Genomic DNA, 17,325 nt, shown 5'->3' on the forward strand with positions numbered 1-17,325 from the left:
CTTAAGAGCTGTAGACTTGTAGGTGCTTTCGAAATGACTACCCCCAGGCCAGGCCGTCCATTTTTCCTCCCTCCCATCAGGGACTGTATCCTCTCAGTCCCATCTGGCCTTCAGAGATGCCCGGGCTCCTCCAGCACCACCCTTCCTCCCTTCCAGACCAGTTCCAGCCCGCGGACCTGCACGCCTTTCACCAGCACTACATTTTCTTCCAAAAAAAAAGGACAAATGAGGTGGAAGAAGAAAAGGTGAAAACATGATAATAGCTGTGGGAAAGGGCCGCTGCTATAGACTTGACAATGCTGGAAATGGAGGCTCAGAGAAAAGTTTTTCTCTGAAAATTACTCTTTTCAATCTCAACAGCACACTGAAGAGAAGTTTAAGCACACTTTTTAACACCTTTTGTACTCAAATTCCAAATTCACCTGTCTACCCAAGCAATAACAGAAATAATCTTTTTTTATCCAGCTGCACATTTTGCTATAGAAATTTGTTTCCATTAAACTATTCCCTTTTGTCCTCTTAAAAAGCATATTTTAAATAATAACAGTGTAAAAAAAAAAAATTACACACTACCCAAAAAACTCAACCCTGTCGACTGTGGACTTTTATACAAAAGTTATCTCTTTCTTTCGATGGATTGATGAAAACCCTTTTCATAATGTCAAGGTGGAGATGAGAAAGAGGGCGAAAATTTCTGAGTGCCCAGCACAGCTAGTCATTTCAACAGGAAACACATGGCAAACTCTGGTCTTGGAAAACCAAATTACAGCACCAACATGAACCTGATGTTCTCTTTCTGCTTTGTAAAACACAATTTTGTAAAAGTTGGGATGGAGGTACACGTTGCACTTCTCATCTGGGGAGAAAAAATGCACTTTCTCCATCTTCCTTAAATCTTAACAGGAGGATGCGAATGCAATCTTAAAAAATAAAAATTGTAACCATGATAACGTCCACTGCTACCACACTTTCGGAAGTGCAGCAGCCACAGTTCAGCCATTTGTGTCCCTGGGAAGGTCCGTGTTTGGCCAGCACTCAGAGAAGAGGCCCACCAGAAATCACCCCAAGAACAGCAACGTGAGAAACACAACCCCGGGCCAGCGTCCATGTCTGCGCCAGCCTCTTCCCTCTCGCAAATGAATGCCATGAGGCTCCCCTTCGCGATCCGCTCCTGGAGAGGCTCTCCAGACACTCGAACCCTCCCCAGAGAGCCTTGCTGCATCCACGCGACCCCCGTCGGGTCTCTCCCACGGCCAACCGTCTCCCACCAGCTACTTCTCTCACTCCAGAGGTGCAACTGAAAAGGTCACCCCTTACCTTTGCGCCTGTGTGTCACTGCTGGTTTCTCCTACAGTCATGAACGTCTCCTAGTTGTTGCCTGCAGGGGCTGGGAGGCACAGAGACACAGCAGTCGGGATCCCACAAGATGGTCACCAAGCCCAGTGTTTTAACTGCGAGGAAGAAAAAGAAAACATAAGAGGGAGTTTCATCAGGGGGTATAAAAGATTGATTGACGGCTTGATTAACACGAAGCATCCCAGGGACAGCCCAGCTACTCAGGTCATGGATCAGACACGGGCTCAGAGTCCGGACGTGAATGGGAAGAGGACCAAGGGGAGGGAGGAATGAGATTACATGGTAACTCAAAGGGAAGAGAAATCCACCCGCCAGGGAAGGAGGGACTGGAAGAAACGCTGGAAGGGGACCTGGGACTGAAGTAAGAAGAATGGGACAAATGCCAGACGGGGACTCAAAGAGAAGCAGGAAAGATGGATAGCTCTGGGCACGCACAGGGCAGATGGTACAAGACAGACATCAAAGCAGAGCTCCTGGAGGAGTGAGGAGTCACTGCCACCGCCAGCACCAGCCACCCAGCACGGCCAGATTTTAATAAGCTTAATAATCATCCTTACACCTAGGGATCGATCTCGTAAATGTGTTTTTAATTCTTAATCGTGATTTTACTGTCCTCATTGGTCATTCCCAGCCCTCTCTCTGTTCTTCTTTTAGTTTTGGGTGCCTGGCTGGCCAGGGCTCTCCGCTCACCACTGCTGTCAAGCTCCTGCTCACCTGCGATGTGAGACGACCAGCATAGCAAGAAGCAGCGACACTGATAGTAACAGTACTCATCTTTGTGATATTCACTGTCTTGTTTTATTATCATCAACACAATAATAATAATAGCAATATTAGTGACAACCATTTTATTATTCCTCCTGTTAGTAATAGTCAGACATGGCCATGAGTATTTCAGAAAGACAACACAAATCCAGTGCAAGATCCAGGAGAACAGGGCAGTTAATTAAATGTCAGAGTGATGGACAGAGCTGGGACAAGCCCGGAACAATATCAGAGAGCTGGACAACCTCTGACAAGCGCAGGGAGATGGATGGATCCGGGACACGTCCCAGACCTCTCCTCCAGCGGAGGCAGAACCCTCCTACCTATACGCATCCTTAAACACAACATTGCTCCCTGCTCTGTCGCGGTTTCGTTGACTTCTGCAGGTGAGGAGATTTTCTGGCGGAAGCTGTCTTCCCAGCCGCCTCACCGAGCGCAGTCTGATCTGGTGGCTTTTTATCACCTCCAAATGGTGCAAAGAAAATAAAGAGCACCATTGAAAACAACGGCATCTTAAACGTGGTTTTTAACCAGCGTGTGTGCGAACTCACAGCAGGTAGGATTTTTTTTTTTTTCGCAAAAGCTTTCTTCTCCTTTTTCCAAACCAGACATTTGCAAGAGAGGCAGACGGAGGACAGTGAGCGGGGAGAGAGAATGGCAGCCGGAGGGCGTTGCAAAACTCCAAGAATAAATATCACAGAACAAAAGCAAGCTTGTGACAGATACCGGGCAATCTGTAAGTCATCAAGAGAGTGGAGAACATAATAGACTAATCAATCAGGTAGACAAGGGTGAGAAGTGTCACGAGGAGGCAAGAGGTAGTTGGAGGTCAGTTGTGAAATATAATCTCTAAATTGGAAGGAGAAGGACAGTAGCGCAAGAACAATGACAGGTATTTGAATGCAGGTAGGTGAACGTTGGATTGGTGATTTCCAGGAGAGTGAATGTCGGATGAGAATATTATGGGGGTAAGAAAAAATAACCTGGTATTTTAGAGACGGGCACATCTTCTGTAAAGTGAAAGGCTGAACTGGCGAGACTTTAAAGCGTAACTCCATTTCAGAACATGCTGTTGAAAGACAGACGGCGGGGCTCCCCGTGGCTTGTTCCTCCGGGTTTCCAGACAAAGTTTGTCAGGTTAGAAGCAAAAACTGCGATGCTTTTCCTAAGCATAAGTCCTGCAAATACCACCTGGGATCCGAAAGCCAAGCCAGATCCTTTCTAGCTTGTGCTTTCTCATCAGTGATCCTGGCATGCATAATCTCTAATCTAGTTAGCTAAGATGCGGGGAAGTTGCACGCTGCCATGCATGAGAAGATGGGGGTTCTGCAGGTGAATTTAATTATTCCTTCTACAGAGAAAGTGGGAGTCAATAAAGCACAACTCACTCTCCATTAGCTATCTGGGCTGCTCAGTGACAAGAAGAATTCAAGCAGCATCATTTACTTCTCTTGCTAAGATAAGCAGGTAGAGAACCATTACACCCAAGGAAAAGCTTGACTTAACATGAAGTCATTTCTACCGACACTTTTCTGACCTTAACCGCCTACTACAAAGGCGTCACGCAGTCCTTCTAACAACAGCTAGACCCAAGCAATTAGAGCTGAATGACCCATTCGTAATGAATAATCTGTTCGGCAAACTTCACCTCGTTCTAAACTCACGAAATGTTCACGCGCAGATTGCAAAGTTCTCACATTTCTTTGCTAATGGAAGTAACTTGCCGCTTTTTCCCTTAAGCAAATAGCACTGTAACAGTTCAGTGAAATCAATCCATATTCAAAACGTGGGCTGCACCGATGGGCTGTGCTGCCCACGTGGCGCTGCCTCAGTTCCCCCATTGGGCGAGGGACCGGGGCAGCTCCAAGAATTGCAAATCAGCACCGTTGCCTCTCTTATTTGAAATTCCCTTTTGCCAAACCTGTCGGCATTACAGCACGTTCACCGGACCAAATGTCAGCCATGGATATGGGTAATGCGGGAACGGAGCCAGCTGTGGTCCCTCTACAGCTGTATCTGAAGACACAGGTATCTTCAGAGGCCACTGGAGAGGTGGACACCAAGGACACGTTGGACAACCTGGAGACCTTAAGATGAAGAACGTGACTCCCTTCAACCACGTGCTTAACTCTCCATGCCCAGTGCTGGCCCGGGCGGGCCAGATCCTGCGCCAGTTTGCAGCCCAGGCGGTGGCACGCTGCTCGCGTGAGGCCGGACCAAGAGCCGGCAGCCGACCCGCCTGGTTGCTAATGAAGCCAAGAACAATGTGTGCTCTAACGGAGTGAGACACGCAGGGAGATAAGAGAGCGCGGGGCAATAAATCAGGTTTTCAAAGCGGAGCATATTAGGAGATCAATGGGACAGATATTAGACCGAAGGAGCAAGCACCGGAGAGACAGGAGCAACTCTGTTCCTCCTCCCTCCCCCCGTTGCTAAGGAATTTTTTTTTTTCCCCATTTAATAACATCCTCATTGTTTTTAAATGAGCAGCAAAGCCAGTGGGTTCCACGTGGCATTAGCAATGTGTTTGTGAAAGGGAAAGCGACTGGCTCCTCGCAGGATTTGATAAAAGCCTCTCCAAGCTCCGAGTGATTTACAGCTCGGGAAAACAAACACGGACTGATACAAATGCAGAGAGAGGCAAAGACGGCACCAACATCCAGGTACACTCAATTACCAATTCATCAGCCCAAGTGAACTTGAAGGGCTTTTCAAACTCTACACGGCTCTAAATTAAAGGAAATCTTTAGATGGGTAGCGTTCTGCAATGGAGGGAGAAGAAGACTAATTTGTTGATCTTCAGCTCGGGAGCCCTCGCCTCTCGCGGGCAGAGGGCCACGGGGGAGGGGGCAGGCGGCAGCTCCCACTCCCCACGTGAGAGCGGGGAAAGGACCAAACATCAGGATGCCTTTCACGCGCTGCTGCAACGCTGCCGGCACACACCTCTCCCTCCATCCCTCCCTCCTCACCGTGCCATGCCCCAGTCCCCAAACAGCCTTTTTTTCCCCTGTCTCTACTAGAAACACTGCTTTTTGCTGCCCCGGAGGTATTTATGGCAAAGCTGTGAAAATAACCGATTTTTTGGATCATTGGCTGAACTAAAAAAAATGGAGGGGAAAAAAAAAATGACTGCACAGTGACCCCAAATTGGAATTGCCGAGGCTCTCCACGGCAAAATATATATATAAAAAAAATATATATATCTATGGTCAACCAATTGTTTAATTCAATCTGAAACTAACTCATGGGGAATGTCATTTTTCCCTCCATCCCCTGCCTAGAAACCCATTTTTTCCCCAAGAAGAGATGATTTACAGCTTCCCAGCTCCACGCTCCAGCGGCACTGACGCCGTCGTGGTGTTTGATATCTTCCCCCGTTGCATGAAGCTCCTCAGCGGTGGGGGACGGGGCCCTTCAGTGCTATTGTGAGAAAAACTCGGAGGCAGCTGGGGGTAGCGACAACATCGCAGGAACAGAGGGAGTCCGGCTGCCGAGAGACCGCAGGAAACTCTTTGTTAATTGTTCACGCAGAAACTGTTTTCATTTCGGTGTTTAATTGATATCTTGGGGAAACGGCATCTTTGGAAAAGACAGCGCGTCCTCCCCAGGCCCCGCCTGCGCGTGCTCAGGCACGGTGCCCCACGCTGCCTGCGCTGATGGAGCGACTCGCCGCCCCCAAAGCTGCGCTGCTGTCCCGGTCCTCCCCCTCCACCTCCTCACCCCGTGGGTTGGGAGAGCTGAACCAGCACGAGAGCCCTCGGGGCGGGTGCTGAGCTCGGCCGCCTCTCAAACCTTTGGCAGAGAGGAGACTTGGGAGAGTTCTGCGGCGGGAGATGGCCGTTCATCAGCAAGGAGCGCTGTGTCAGCCGCCGGTCTCTACTCGGGGGTAGGGACTGCCGCATCCCTACGGGAGCTGCCAGCAGCACCCCTCCTCCTGCCAGAAGGAGCATCGAGCCCTTAATCTCCCACTGGATGTCAGCCCTCCTCCCTCCTCTTTCCTTAGGCCTCCTCCAAAGACAGCAGCCATCGCTCACACGCGCAGCTCCAGGGCTGGCTCCGAACTATTTAAAAGCACAGCAGGTATTTTAATTATTCACGTCAAGCGCGCCTTGCTTGCTAACGACTCTCTGAAGCTGTCATAGCCAGTGCGGGGTGGAGAAGAGCCCTGCCAGGCGGTTTCCCGTGGCCCGGCCGTGGGGCAAAGCTTGGGTCTGCAAAACAGCCGTGACCAGGTGTTGTCACCGAGGGCAGAGGTGGCATGGGGACACTTGGGTGAGGAGCACCCTGGCAGAGCTGCCCAGTCCCACGCACACCCATTGCCCACCCAATGCATCATCCAACCGCCCGCCCAGCCCAGCCTGCGGCCACCGTTACGGCACCGCGCACGCTCCAGGCCTGGAGTATCTGCCAAATGTTGTGCTATTGCTGCAAGCGCCATGCCCCATGCTGAGAGATTAGCTCTCATGATATTTTAAGGGCGCTGGAATTACCGAGACGCGAGGAAATAGAGGGGTACTTCTACAGCACAGCTGGGAGGCTTCAGACGAAGACAATAGCGTGGATGGCATGTTTCCTCGCTCCCTTGAGCTGCTCCCAGGGTCATATCCAAAGAGCTGCTTTGGAAATCAAGCCCTTGCCGCCCTGCAGCAATGTCTCTGCTCGCTTCTTCCTTTCTGGTACCACCAACAGTATCTGCTGCGAGAGCACCCGCTCTTTTGACCCACCTCCCTCCCTGGAGCCCGGCACTGGGGGCTCGAGGCAGAACAAGCTCGTCTTCTGCAAGGGCAAATAGGTGCAGGAAGAAGGACGGTGTCCCACCTTCGTGGCTGGAAGAAAACCAGCTTGTGTTAAAGGGAGCCGGCCTTGCACCAGGCTCACAGCAGCTATTCCCAGCTCCAGAGCACAGCTACGGGACAGAGATGGGCATCCCACCTGCAGAAGGGTCAGGGCTGTGGGCTCCTTCATTTTCACCCCACTGAGCCTCAACTAAATCTCAGCTCTCCTTTCCGGACCTCGGGATTTCTATCTGAGGTTGTTCCTTTCCCTTTGAAGGTTGCTCTCCGTTATTTCTCTTATTCCTGATAATTATTAAGTGGCTCTTCTTCCCTGCCTTTGCTCACCATTGCCTCAGTGTAATTTTGGAGGATTTCCAAGAGTATTCAGGATCTGCTTTCCTCCGCCTCTCCGCGAGCAAGAGCCTCATCATGGGTAACGCTGAGCTTCTGGGCTCTTCTCGAGCAGTAACACCCCGCGGGCAAAGCCTGAGAGCGGAGAGAGCCCCACGAAAACACATCCCCTGGTTGCAGAGCTGGAGTCTTCAAGCCTCCTGGACCGTCAGAGCCAGCCCCTCTCTTTTTCACCTACGTGTTTTTTCATGCTAATTTCCACCACATGCCCAATTTGAAGCTCTAATAATGAACGACTGCTTTCTTCCTTTCCTTCTGATTTCATATTCATGAGTCAGGGTTTCCTGGCACTAAACGTAAATGCTAAACGGAAATCGCTGCACAGTGACATGTCTGTGTAGCTTCACTGTCCATTTATTTGCCTTTTCAAAGAGCTGCTGTGTTAAGCAAACATCTCTGCCTGGATCCTATCTGGAGGAGTTTGTCTGGTACGGCACGGTGCCTGCCGGGGTGGGGGAAGCGACTCCGTGTGATGGTGTCTCATCGCTCTGTTTTTGCTTCAGGGTATTTCTTGTACAATAGTTCGAGCTCGGTGAATACCTCAACCTTTTCTTGAATATTTGCTTGAATCTTGGCAGGCTACATTCAGAGCTGACACAGTGAGGACTGAAGCAGGGAACTCCCAGAGAGAAACACATCCATCGCTTCGGCTCGGACTCCACCAAGGGCTCCCGCAGGCAGCAGTGGGCAGATGTCTTGGCAGGGGAGGCAAAGAGACACCTGTAACATCACTGGGCAAATTATTTTTTCTGGCAACTAGAAAATTCACGTACACGTGCAAAAAAAAAAAAAAGCCACCACCATTTCAGGATTCAACCAAAGTTACTGCTCTCTTCCCAAAAAAGAGGGTCAAAAGGCATCTTGAAAAAAGGAATGTTTTCTGCTAACCATAATGGTCAAAATGTTTCAGTATTTTCCCTGAAGACTATGCTTCCACGTCGAATTGATTGGTTTTTATAAAAGACAAGGGCAAAAAATAATCTAAAAGCAAAAATGAAAGGAATTAAAACTTCGTGCATTTCAAGGTGAACCAAGATGTTCTCTGCAGAGCCACCAAAGGCGAGGAGTCTCTCCTCCTTCTAACTTGCCTGGGATGGAAGCTTTACACACACAAACTGGCACCCTGAAGTCCCCCCCTCCAGCAGTCCACCCTGCCCATGGAGCAACACGTCTGCTGGTGAACCATGTTGTCCCATTGGAGACATCATCGTCCTCACCTATCCGCTCTGCAACCAAACAGGAACGGATATCCGCACTCTGGGAGCAAGGACAACCCCCTGGGGCTGGAGTTGGGCTGCGCTTGCCTCTGCTCGCTCTCTGCCCTCTTCAGGGAAACACCAGCTGAAGGTGGCTTTGCTCCAAGACACGGGCTGGAAAGAGGAGCAGTTGATGTTCAAGTGTCCCGGGCTGCTCTGCTGGTTTTGCTCCTGCAACGGTCATCTCCCTGGGGCAAGGTGGGAGGTGAGGGACTGCAACAGTGGATATGGCAGCTCTTTGCTCTTGGCAGCTCTTGCAACGTAAGAGGTTTTAGCTCCTCTCAGCTGCCTCTACTGCAGCTTCTTTCTCCAGGGCTCCATGGATTCACTGCAACTCCTTATGGTCTTGCTACTCCATTGTCTTCTCCCTTTCTTTCTGCAGTCATCCTTTGCCTTTCCCTCTCCGCCTTTCCCCAAATGCTTTAACAAATGAGCTCATAGGGAGGCAAAGATGAGAGATGAATTTCAGACCATGAGAAATGAACTCACAAACGTGTTTGCAGCCGACCAGCTGGAGAGTTGTGCTCCTGCTCATGGAGGACGAGCTCTGTGGCATGTGTTCAATCAAAGTAACCAATGGGGACCACATTTTGAATATTATCTACATGGAACAGACTCCTTGTGAGGAAATTATGCAGCAATATTTAATGGCGGCAATGATTCAGCAAGTAGTAGAAAGAAATATTCCTCAAACCATCATCAACTTCTCATGGATAACTCCCAGATGGGACTGAGGGTAAAAACCCTGCCATTAAAAAGCTATTCAGTTATGGTAAAACTGCCATATGTGTCTCAGTGAGACAGAAGAAGTCTGATTGTCAAAAGTGACTTCATCTTGAAAGCTGCAGGGAAATCAGAAAGCTACTTCGCATTTGAACAGGGGTTTTGAAATCTGTCTCTAGGGACCCGAAAGCATAGCTAGATCTCACACAGCTGAAGGTGTCTTACAGCTGGATGTCTAGGTTAAGGTAATTGTCTAGACTTCTTTTATCATCAGTGAACAGAGAGATGCGCACCAACCCCCAGAGAGTGATTCATTCTTCCTGTCTTAGACATCTATTTTTGGATGGGATGAATTACATTCTGGAGGTGTTGAACTTTCTCCACCAACTCTGGAGGAGTCTAGATGATGAACTTCGCCTAGACGCTTAACCTTTCTATTGCTAAAATAGGCAGTGCTCAACTGGTGAGAGCAACCCAAGTTGTGACAATACAGTGTCACAGCAATGGTAGGTTGGGAGCACTTGGCCAACACCTACAGTGAACAGACACAAGAGAAGCAGTGCTCTCCACAGGCAGGAGATGTATGAGGACAAATCCTCTCTCCTCATCGTAGGCACACACTGTGGTGGTCTCAATATTTAACTGAGACCTAAGGGCCTTCCGGTGCCTGATCAACTCATCTAATTCATTTACGTCATGCAAAAGGTACAGATTACATCCAACCCCTTCCAAAGTGTGGCCTGAAAGTTGTAATTTTGCAGCCCTGGGAGGAATGCAGTGACTGGTGTCTCGACGGAGCGTAGCCTTTCAAAAAGGTCAAGACTTTACTGATCTTGGGCTTTCCTGAGATTAGCAATCCCAAGCCTCCAAAAATCAACAATTTAATTCTGAAATATCACCTGTATTCTTGTACCCATCTTCCCAGTGTTGAGCAGCCGTGTCTTGCAATTTTAAGGGTTTGGTTACAACCTTGAGAGCTATTTTGAATACGAAAGGCTCAATGTCTCAGTTTTGTCGTACTCCGGAGCCAATGTTAATGACTCACACTGCAAAAATAATCCCGCTGTCTTCTAGGGGCCTTTTTGCTATGCGACTTCCAGAAACCAGTAAGATTATTATTGCCATGACTTCAGTGGGGGCCAATTTCAGTCCTCTCAGAAAAGCAAGATCTGTACACCTCTCAGAGCCATCACGCCCAAACCCCTCCAGCTTCCACTCCTGCCACACAACACGAGCCAAGTTGTCTGCGCAAAGTCCAGGACTGGAGATCCAGGAACTCTACAGGAAAACCAGACATTGCGACTTCAAAGATCGAGATGAGAAATTCAAATAGAAATAAGGAAATAAGCGGAAGGAGAAGTTACCAGAGGAAGGCCATAAATAGCTTTCTAAAGGAAATGTTTGCAACCGGTTCTGAGGGAAGCAGCTAAATTACAAAAAGCACGTCAGGACCCTTCTCCAAAGCCAACAAACATGGAGGAAGAGTGGGAATAAAATTCACGCGGATAACAACAAAGAGGGAGGATTTTTAACTACCCAGAGTTCTGGGCTTTAATTCACGAGGAGAAATATTTGTGCTCTTTCCTGGGGGGTACTACTGCCAGACGCAGAATGAAGCCGATGACAAAAAGCCAATGGCTGGAAGCCAAGGGGTCCCTTAGGGGCCACGGAAATGCCTTGGAGACTTCAGTGCTCTATACCAATTGTCTTACACCTGCCACAAAAGAAACCCAGTGTTTTTTCCTGACTCATTTGGAAAATCAAGATGGGTCACACTGTGATGGATGCGCTCGACCCCTTAACCAAACCGGCGGCAGTTTGGTACAGGCTCCAAAGGAGGTAAAGGCCTGATCTATAGCCGGGCCAAGAACTCCTGCAGCTCAACCAAAACCCACAAAGGACACAGTAAACATCAATACAGATGAGTTTGGAAGGCTGATCATGCAATCAACGTGCAAATAACAGGTGGCTTTTCCAAAACTCTTCTATCAAGGAACAAAGTTGTGAGTCCAAGGAGTATCGTGCGTACCTTTTCCATCGCACGCAATTTGACTACGAGCGAACCACTTTATCCCACAAACATGACAGCCTACGTGAGCCTTCTTTGAGCTCTCCCAGCCAGGCAGCGTGGCTGCACGGCGGTGATCCCCCCTTGAGCTGGGACGCCTCGCAAGGTTGCTCCTCAAGGCGGAGAGACCTTTTGCCAACAGCAGGTCTTTGGTAAGCAACCAATTTCACGCATAACCCCGAAGTACGATAACTTTGATTTTGCCTTGGCAACGTGGATTGTATGCTGAATTCACGCTGATGACCAAGTCTGGGACTAAGTCCGGATCCAGCCGCACCCAGACTCTCCTCTGAGAAGGAGTTTCGAAGGCAAGGGGGTCCATTCTGAACCTCGTGACTCACCGGGACAGCCTCCCTTACCCTTTGTGTCCTCAAGTCTCTCTGTGAATCATTCTAACTCGAGTGTAATTTAATTTTCCTTTGTATGTTTTCCCATGCAGTAATTAACAGTGAACCTTGCCATCGAACTTCGTTAAGTCACACTTTTGCAACCTCATGTTAAAATCGCTTTGCTCACACCTTTGACAGCGGTTCTTTAGGCGATCCTAAAATCTACATTTGCGACACATCATACTTGTTTAACGGGATGTTCGCTCATGGGAATGTGCTCAAGAGAAGGTTGAACAAGACTTCAGTTCACCATGCGATACCAAAAGTAACATAGACACGTAAACTGTGCATCTGTCTGTCTGTCTGGGAACACACGCACGTGCATGGCACACGCGCTGCTGAGAGCCTGGTGATATGAATTAGAAGCCTGTGAACTGAACGGATTTACTCAACGGAATGACAGCCAAGCAGGACAGACACAGCACTAAGGGCTTGGTTTCTCCTTTCTGGCCTCATTTCTCCTTTCCTGCCTCCTTCAGCCATTGAGTGACCTGGGACAAGTTTCTACAGCTGCGCCTCAACTCTCCTGTATTTAAAAACAGGCTAATGTGGCTGTGAAGTGTTGGAGATCTCTTAAGGAAAGACGCTGCCTGAGAGGCTTTTCTATTTTAAATCCTGAAAAGTGCCAGCCAAATGCTAGTTCTTAAATATAGCTGGTGAATATATAAGGAAAATTGATTTCTGCAGAAGACTACCTCATTTAACGGAAAAGTCAATAACCATAGAATCATAGAATCGTTTGGGTTGGAAGGGACCTTTAAAGGCCATCTAGTCCAATGCCCCTGCAACGAGCAGGGACATCTTCAACTAGATCAGGTCGCTCAGAGCCCCGTCCAACCTGACCTTCCAACCTTCATCTTCCATACTACCATTTAGATATTTGATCGAAAACATACAGATAATGGTATATTTTTGGTTCAGACTGTTCACTGGAAAGCAGGGAGAACACCGCATTAGACTCGGTATTAAATACTATGTTGACAGAGAACACAAATGTCAGTATGACCATCTTAGAAAAGATATTTTAGAATATGTAAAATTAAATGACTCAGGATTACTCATGATGGTATCTTACAAGAAGCAGCAAAAGTTCTTATTTCACGAAAATTCTTGGAATTGCTAACAATGTAAAGATACCGTAGTTATTAAAAAAAATGCCTCCTTGATAAAGAAATACAAAGACTTCAGGCTCCAAAGATGAATGCTATAAACCAAAAGCACGACAGAATACTAAAAAGTCTAACAGACATCTCCATACATAATCAAGGGGAAAGGCAAAATCACAAATAAAAGTGGCCAAAAGAGACTTCCATGAAAGGGACAGTAAGATAAAAGAGTTTGGCTTGCCTTCTTACAAGGGAGTTCATATATATGTAGGAAAATATGGAAATTTTTCAGAACAAATGCAAAATTATTTTAATAAGAAGATGTAACACAGTCGGGAAAGAGACAAAACCCAAAAAGCCCAAGACTACAGTATCATACCAATGGTGAAAGGGCTAAAAAATACTTAATTCCCGGCAAAGGCTGTGACCGGCTGGCTCTACAGGCAGGCAGTCCTGGTTAGGTCCCTCTCCCATCAGAAAGGTGCTTTTCAGCAAAACTGAAATTTCTCCTGACATGAATAAGTCCTGGTAAAATCACATTTTAAAAGAATTGGAAATGTTTGGGTGAATCAAAAATTTCATTTCAAGACTTCAGGAGAATTTTTCATGTCTATTTTTATCAAGTAATGAAATCTTCAAGCATTCACACCTAAGTGACATTAAAATTAACCTGAAATATATTTTAATATTAACTTAATATTCCATTCAGAATGCCAACGAATGTCAAAGTCTTATAATTTCCTGCAAGATACAAATTGTTCTATCATCTCAGTGCTAAATTTTCAGGCTTTCCAGGTATCGATTCCCAAACTTGTATCGAAACGTAAGGAAAAGGCAGATTCTTGAAAGCCGTGAAGTACGTTGTTGTTATTCGAACGGGAAACAAAGGGAAATCTATAAGCAAACCTGCCTTCAGCCCACAGAATCAGACGGAAATATGAGCATCAGGACTGCAGTCTGTCAAAGACCCTCAGTGCACAGCGAACTGCATTCACCCAACCTCAGTGAGGAAACGGGAATTTAAAAATACTTTTGGGTACAGAAAAGGCATCTGGCTGTGTAATGTGGCCATTCCTTGTGAATCTTCCCTTTTGTCTTCTCAGTTTGGTTTATATTTAGAAATGCTATAAATATCTTTTATTTAATCAAACGAAATAATGTTTTGATACATGATTCGCTCATTTAATCTCCCCAAAAGAAAGGCTGCAGGTAAGACTGTCTGTTTTCACTGCATCTGTTCATCTGGCAGAAAAAAGTCATTTCGATGGAAATGTTGCAAAACCCAACCCTTTCTACCCAGATGCTCTATTTCCATATTTCTGATGCCATCCTGCCTGCAACCATCTCTTCAGATTTACATGAATTAACTAGCGTAGGACAAACACCACACTACAAAGTAAGTATTCAAAAAAGTAACGATTGCTTTTGCTGACGACTTTGGAAGCTCAAAACAAACGCTGTAATCTCTTGTCCATGTACAAAAATAAACATTAGGCGATGGGTTTAATACACCTAAAAGTTTCATCCCATAAGGTGCTTTCATATAAGTTTCAGAACGGAACTGCAACCTGGAACAAAGCCTGCACGAGGTAGATAATGCAACATGTGGATGAACCCATTTCTTCCTGATTTCTACTCATTCTGTGGATTACTTCTGCAACTATCCGAGGTCTCTTTGGCACTTAGAAAAAAGTACAACCATAACTCTACAGGCTTTTTTTTTTTTTAATAATAAAACCTTTTGAGTCAGGTATAGTTCTTCACAACTGTTTTTAGAGCAAACTAGTATTGAGCTACAAGTAAAAGTACTGACCAGAGGAACAACAGATATCTGGGATGGAAGTTAGGAATAATTTGTATTGAATCCAAGCTGGAGACTCTTTCAACCTCTGTAGGTCTTTTCATGACCAAATTTAAGGAATCGGCCATCAAGAAAAATCTGTACTGCAAGATAACACCATAAGATAACGCCTTATTCTGGATATATAATATACATATGATATATATAATGCATATACATATATACGCACATATTATATATATATATAATTATATACATATAACCAAACTGAGTTAATTATTCTGATGCAAAGTTTGTACAAGGTATAGAGCAAGGGAAAATTAACCCTTTGGATCTCAGGGAACGGGCAAAAGATGCAACATAATACAATTTTCCTAGAACCATAGAATGGTTCAGAGTTGGAAGGGACCTTGAAGATCATCGCGTTCCAACCCCCTGCCATGGGCAGGGACACCTCCCACCAGCCCAGGTTGCCCAAGGCCATGTCCAGCCTGTTTTCTCCTAAAGCGCTTGGTTATTAGGAAAATGGCCTAGAAGATTACGCAAAGTACTTAGGATTTGTATTGTAATAACGATTATATGGTGTAGTCAGGGAATAGGATTTTACCTGTGATCCACTGAGCTGAAAAGACAGGTTCTAACTCTGCAGAAGTTTGATGGTAAATGTATGGTGTTCAGGAGGACAGTGGCAGGCAGGGGAGCCAAAGAAAAAAAATATTTGTCACTGATTTTAGCATGACTGTTTTACAGCATCGAGTTCTACCTGCTGTCAAGATTTTTATAGCCTTCACTTTACGAAACAGATAATAAAAGACAAAAATCAGGAAAAAAAATAAAATGAGTTACAACGAGAGGGTCCTTTTTGCCTATACCCCTTATCATGCAACAACAAAATCATGTACTAAGACAGATGAACAGGAGAATTCTGCTGTCATCAGACAAAAACCACAGGTAAAATCCTTGCAAAGTCGGAATTAAAAAATCAGCCATCAAGATAAAAGCAATTGCTTTTCAAATGGACAGGCGCAAATGGCTTGATAAAACATGATCAAGCAGTTATTGCATGTAATTTGATGGCAAGTCTGTATAAAACTTAATATAGCGTCTATTGTGCCTCTTCCAGATTATGGCGCTGATGTTACTGGCTCGAGAGTAGTGCTGGAGAAACTGCAGTGGGGAAAGGAGCTTCCAACATGTAATTTGGTTTTGTCCTAAAATACAGACATATTGTCAGGAAATAGTAACTGTTACCAAAAATACTGCTGGAGTGAAAAATACTGTGTTCTTTCCACTGGAAATAATCTTAGGAGAAGAAGATACCGAAATAGCTGACGCTAAAACACGAAGTCCCTGTAAGGAGAAGACGGCCTGATTCAGCAAAACAGGTAAATACCCGCTTCTGTTAAGGGAGTTCTGCCCAGTTGACATCACTCGTGTGTTACAATTTTAAGCAGTTTATGCCCCCCTGAAGTCAGGCGGATGAGTGGCGCTCTGCTAAATCGGGCGGTAGTAGGGATCCTTCCCCTTCCCATGGCGGTTGGGAAGCTACGGCACCGAGTATGGGGAAAACAGAGACCTGAGAAGGTAACGCATCTGAAAACAAGCTGTAGAGCAGTAAAACTCCGCAGTGCCTTTCTCCTGCACAACAGCAAGAGAGGAGTGGAGGAACTGATCGCTTAAAAGGGGAATGAAGAGACTTGGAGACTGCTAGTTTGCAGAGCTGGTAACTCATGGGATGCTTTGGGTCTTTGCCTTGTCCTGGTGCCTGCAGAGGGCACCGGTCCCTCCCTGGCTCCTCCTAGACACGGATCACCAAGTGTCAGGTCAGAATTTAAGGAATCAATTCCGCTCCAACCAGTGAGCACGCGTAGCCTCGATACGGTTTGAAGGTCCCAAGCTTTGTGTTGTTCGGATCTAAACTTCCACCGACAGCTTCCATGAGAAGATCAGGGATGGAGGCCAGTGAGGTGCGTAGCCACTCTCTCATGCCTCGAGGCAGCAGTTTGTGACCCTTCCTCAAGCAAATGGAGAATCGGTCCCACTGTGAGTCTTAAATCCAAGGACAGGTCATTAAATATTTACTTCAGAATCCAGATTTTCATTTTCAGCTGTTTGATCTTTTCTTTTTCTCTACTCATTCTTGAGTATTTAGTCCCATCCCACAGCTCCTGAGTAGATGTGTTAAAAATAAAATAACAACTCGGGGTGGGATTTTCCCAAGCACTCAGCATTGCCTGACTCTGTTCTCTTTGAAGTCAGCAGGAGTTTTATTATCAACTTCAATGGGAGCGGTTAAGCCGATGCTACACATTGTGAACGTGCATATTCATGAAGCAAGCAGCATTTGCTAATGGTACATGGATCCAAAGGGCCGATAAGATTTTAGTGAAAAAGCTACTTGAAAAAAACAAAAAAACCAAAAAACCCCAAACCAAGTAGTTCCATGAGCATCAGAACTATGAAATCCTACTTTCCTTGAGCTTGATTGGCTTGGGCGCGCGAGAAGGTGTGCTTGCTGATTGAAGTCCTTCCTGTGGGCGGGATGCCGAGATGTGCGCTCTCTCCCAAATGCATTCGCCGGCCCCAAATAAAGGCTCAGCACAACATGGCAGCTTTTCCCTCAGTAGAAGTAGGGCATCTCTCTTCTACCTCCGCCTGTCTGCTCAAAACCTTGA

The sequence above is a fragment of the Vanellus vanellus genome, assembly GCF_965231255.1.
Source record: "Vanellus vanellus genome assembly, chromosome: 14".
NCBI classification, from domain to species: Eukaryota; Metazoa; Chordata; class Aves; order Charadriiformes; family Charadriidae; genus Vanellus; species Vanellus vanellus.